We start from the raw sequence: 5139 nt of genomic DNA on the forward strand, positions 1-5139 counted from the left end.
CTTTCTTTCTTTCTTTCTTTCTTTCTTTCTTTCTTTCTTTCTTTCTTTCTTTCTTTCTTTCTTTCTTTCTTTCATGATTTTATTTATTTATTTGAGAGAGAGAGAGAGTAAGAGAGCGCAAGTGTAGTGAGGGACAGGGGGAGAAGCAGGCTCCCAGCTGAGCAGGGAGCCTGATGCAGGGCTCCATCCCAGGACTCTGGGATCATGACCTGCACTGAAGGCAGATGCTTAACCAACTGAGCCACCCAGGCACCTCCATCTTTCTTTCTTTCTTTTCTTTTCTTTTTTTTTTTTTATCATTCATGAAGGCAATGATTTAGATTTGTTCCAAAACTTATCAGCCCCCTGAAGTTCATCTATTTTTGATAAGATGCTCTAAAGTTTCATATTTTTAAAACTTATTGATTTTGTATATTTGAAACTTAATACATATTTTTATATACTACAAATGGTACTTAATTTTTTTTTCAGCAGAGCCCACCTTACTCATTTTAGGAGATATTTTTGATATCCAAAATGCAATTATTAAAGTTAATACAGACATTTACTTTATCACCATGGTTAAACTCTGTAAATCAACTTGCCTTTTACTATCTGTCAATGTCCTAATAATCTGAGCTCAAGACAACAATACATGTCCTTAGCTTGCTTGTCCTTTTGTCTGTCTGACTTCTTCATGTCCCACAGGAAATTCTGCCAGTTTTCAAAACACCCTCCAAAGGCCAGGAGACACCCATTCTAGTACTAAGATGTCATCAAGCACCTTTGATTTGAACAAGCCAGCTTGCCTCCTTCTGCCTTCCTCCTTCTACTTCGTGGCCCTTCCACCCATGACATCCTGTGATTATGGTTGTTTACTTCCCCTCTCCATTCAGAAGTAATTTTTCCCTTTTAAAATTTCTAAAGCATTTGTTCCCATCTAGTTTCCCTTAAATGCCAACCTGAGAAGTGGGCATTTTATTTTACCAATAAGAGGAGACCCTGAAAGTTCTGGGAGGGAGGATGATATTATTTTGGCAGAGGTATGAAGGATAGATTGGAAGAGAAGTTACAAAACACAGAGAAGCCAGTTATGAGACCACTGAATGATGAGGGTGGGGCGGGGAGGAAAAGGAGGAAGAAAAGAAGCCATGACTCCAGATTTTAAAGACCCGTGGGCCTGACAGTGACTAGGATGCTGGGGCCAGAGGAGAGTTGGTCTGGGTGACTGGGGAGGAGAAGGGGGAGAAGTGAGGTGCTCTGCCTAGAGAGGGGCTCAGAAGAGCAGCTAGACTGGGAGGAAGATGGTCAGCTGTGCTTGGGACTGGCAGGCCCCAAGGACTCATACAGCATGTGTGCCTCCTAGGTGCCCACCCTCCACTTTTCTACCTTCCCTTCAGCCTCACCCTCATCTGAATGGAGGGGAAGCCTGCAGTTTTCTATGAACAAATCAGAGAAACACCCATGTCAGGTCCAGAAGGAATGCCCTGCTCCCAACCACACAGGGGAACCTGAGTACAGGAAGAGTCAGAAACTCATCTTGGAGGTAGTAGCAGAGTCAGGATTGTGGCCCAACACTCTAATCCAGTGGTATTTCCAACCCTATAGGGGCTGCAAACATCTACAAAGCCATGGATTAATTCTGGGGCTCTCTATTCCCTTGATTTATTTTTCCTTCAGACACTAGATTCCTTAAGGTCAGAGCCCAGGCTTCCAAATTTTAATATTTATTCTTCCATCTATTCAACAAATATTGGTTTAGCATCTGTTATATCAGTTATTTGTTCCAGGCACAAAGAACAGAACCAAGTTCCTGTCCTCCTGGAGCTTACGTTCTGGAAGGGGGAATTAGATAATAAGCATAAAACCCAAATAAATATGTGTGATTTCAGTTGGTGACAAGTGTTATGACAAACTATAAACCAGGGAGATGGGAGTCACAGGGTGCTGGAGTAGGGGGTAGGGGTTGCCCTTTTATGCTGTGCTGTCAAACTTATGTCACAAATGTATCTTTGAGGGTACACAGGCTCCACATGGTAGGTGCACAATCAGTGCTTATTGAATTATTACTAGTTAAATGAACTTGCTAATAATGTGTGTGGGGGGGGGGGGAGAGAGAGAGAGAGTTTAAATCACAGGACCAGAATAGCTATAAATGGAATTTTGTATAGCCCAAAATCCATTTTATGGTCACAAGGATGGGCGATGGAGAACTGACCTCTAAAGTTTTCCATTCAGGAAAATTTCAGTATAATTAGTCAGACCCACTCTAACCAAAAGTCCATATGCTTGGAACAATTTACTTACGTTCATCTGAGATGAATGCATTTAAATTTCAACCCTTTTTGAGTGTTTCTCTATTTGTTTGGGTATATTATTCATGTATTTCACTTGAAACAAAGAAATATAAATGCATTTTGAACTTTGGCATTTATAATACATATTCATCAAAATTTGTTTTAATTTTGAATTCATAGTTATAGATTTTTGTCTTTTTTGCTGTTTGTTTATTTCAAAATCTTTATTGGAAAACTCACATATGAAACAAATTAAAAAGAACAGAGAGGCATACATCAATGTGATGGACAACGGATTCTATGTTTTAAAAATAGGATTTATTTTCAACCTAGCAAAAAAGTTCCCAGAGAACACCTGCTATTTTCATACCTCGAAAGCAGGATTTCTGAGCCCAAATTCCTCATTTCATTTGTATTTGAAAGATTCACTCTTACAATATATTGGCAATTCTCAAGATTTGCTAACTTGAAGATTTGTCAAAATGAACTCACTATGACATCTTCTGCCGAGAATTTCTGACTTGAACTCTCAGCTACTGGACTGTGACTTCATAATTTGTATACAATGTCCCTAAAAACAAAATACTCTCCACCACGAAATGAAAAGGCAAAATCAAAGCTCTGTGGTTGAATTCATCCTCTTGGGCTTTTCTAACCTTCCGGAACTCCAAGAGCAGCTCTTTGGGTTTTCTTGGTTGTCTACCTGGTGACTCTGTTGGGAAATGCCATCATTATAGTCAGCATCTCCTTGGAACAGAGCCTCCACGTTCCCATGTACCTCTTCCTCCAGAACTTGTCTGTGGTGGACGTGAGCTTCAGTGCAGTCATTATGCCTGAAATGCTGGTGGTCCTCTCCACTGAGAAAATGTCAATTACTTTTGCAGGCTGTTTTGCACAGATGTATTTCATCCTTTTTTTTGGTGGCACTGAATATTTTCTCCTGGGGGCGATGGCTTATGACCGCTTTGCTGCAATCTGTCATCCTCTGAGCTACCCAATGATTATGAACAAGAGGGTTTTCATGAAATTACTTATAATGTCATGGGCCTTAGCTTTCATGTTAGGTACTGTGCAGACCACATGGGTTTTCAGTTTTCCCTTCTGTGGCCCCAACGAAATCAATCATATCTCCTGTGAAACCCCAGCAGTGCTAGAACTCGCATGTGCAGATAGCTTTCTGTTTGAAATCTATGCATTCACTGGCACCATTTTGATTGTCATCGTTCCTTTTGTGTTGATTCTCTTGTCTTACATTCAGATTCTCTTTGCCATCCTGAAGATGCCATCAGCCACTGGGAGGCAAAAGGCCTTTTCCACCTGTGCCTCCCATCTCACGTCTGTGACCCTCTTCTATGGCACGGCCAGTATGACCTATTTACAACCCAAATCTGGCTACTTTCCAGACACCAAGAAGCTGATGTCATTGTCTTACTCACTTCTTACACCTTTGCTGAATCCACTGATCTACAGCTTGAGAAACAGTGAGATGAAAAAAGCTTTGATGAAATTGTGGCGAAGAATAGTGGATTCACACCCATTCTGATTGTGCTGAGAAACCATGCGATATTTGGTCACTGTTTGACTGAACTCTAAATAAATTTTATAAGTGGCCAAACATTTTATATTCCTCTGTATGAACATGTTTAATTTGTTATTTTCCCACTTTCAATAGTAGGGATCCCTATTTTCGGTAGCGTACTGTTGTCATTCATTTTTTATAGGACATAGAATTCAAGAGTTGATCCATTCCTGTAGTATGACATCCAGGGCATTAGTGGATTGTATCATTAAAACGAGGTGTCAATAAACATCTTGGGCCCTACATTCATATGTACTGATGTTTTATTTCTGATACATTCTTCAAAGTGATTCTGATGGGACAAAAACTATGTGTCACATTAACATGACAGTAACATTCTTTCTAAACCTGTGACCTGTTATTGGCCAGACACAAGGGCTCCATGTGGAATATAAAAATGTAGACTCTCAAGTCCCACCCAAGACTTAATGAACTCCAATCTGCATATTAAAAGGATCACAAAGTGACCTGAATACACTTTAAAGTTGGAGAAGCATTGGTGTACAGCACGGCTTATATCTTTATAATAAAGATGAGTTTGTTGTTCCTTTACTACTCCTCTGCCATCAGATCATCGGAGCTTATATTGTCCCATAGTGTCCTCCAGACAGACAGACACACCAAAACTGTGGTGTATTTGTGTGATCCTCTGATCATCCACACCTACTTGCTTTTCCCTTGTGTCGGAGCAGGTTCAGGAAGGCCTTTGAAAACCGTAAGTTCTAGAGAACTCTTCTAGCTTTGTCCAAACTACCCCTGTGGAATCCCCTCTGATTCTTCATGCATCATGTATTGACCCTCACTGCTTTTTGGCAACCCTTTCACATATTGCAGTTTAGGTTAAGATATGTACCGGTGTTTTGAATATGAAAATTAGGTTTATGTTCTCATTGGTATTGTCATTTGGGGAAAATTTCTAGGATGCTAATACCATCTCTACCCCAACCTTTATGATGCTGCATTTCATTTTGTATTTTTAAATAAAAACCTTGCTTTTAATTTTTTACAAAAGTAATGACTTTTTAAAATTCAAAAAGTACACAGCTATATAAAATAATGCAAAAGCCTCTCAAAAACTCCGACTCTCATTCCTGATTCCATTGTTAGAGCTAATCACTCTAAATTGTTTATGTCCAGGCTCTTGATTTTTCCTATGTATGTCCAAGGACTGGGTATGTGTACATATATTTCTTTTTATCAGAATAGGAGGAGAAGAGTTTATAGTCTATTTTCCAACTTTTCCATTTCATGTAATATGTCAAGGATATCATTTTGTGTCTGTAT

At 39.6% G+C, this 5139-nt stretch overlaps 1 pseudogene; it reads left to right on the forward strand.

The window, feature by feature from the left end:
- The first annotated feature begins 2875 nt into the window (after nt 1–2875).
- On the forward strand, nt 2876–3819 carry LOC112840714 (olfactory receptor 10A6-like; annotated as a pseudogene).
- The last annotated feature ends 1320 nt before the right edge of the window (nt 3820–5139 follow it).

This window comes from Callorhinus ursinus, unplaced genomic scaffold (assembly GCF_003265705.2).
Source record: "Callorhinus ursinus isolate GAN/ISIS: 27379988/994484 unplaced genomic scaffold, GSC_fseal_2.0 scaffold49, whole genome shotgun sequence".
NCBI lineage: Eukaryota > Metazoa > Chordata > Mammalia > Carnivora > Otariidae > Callorhinus > Callorhinus ursinus.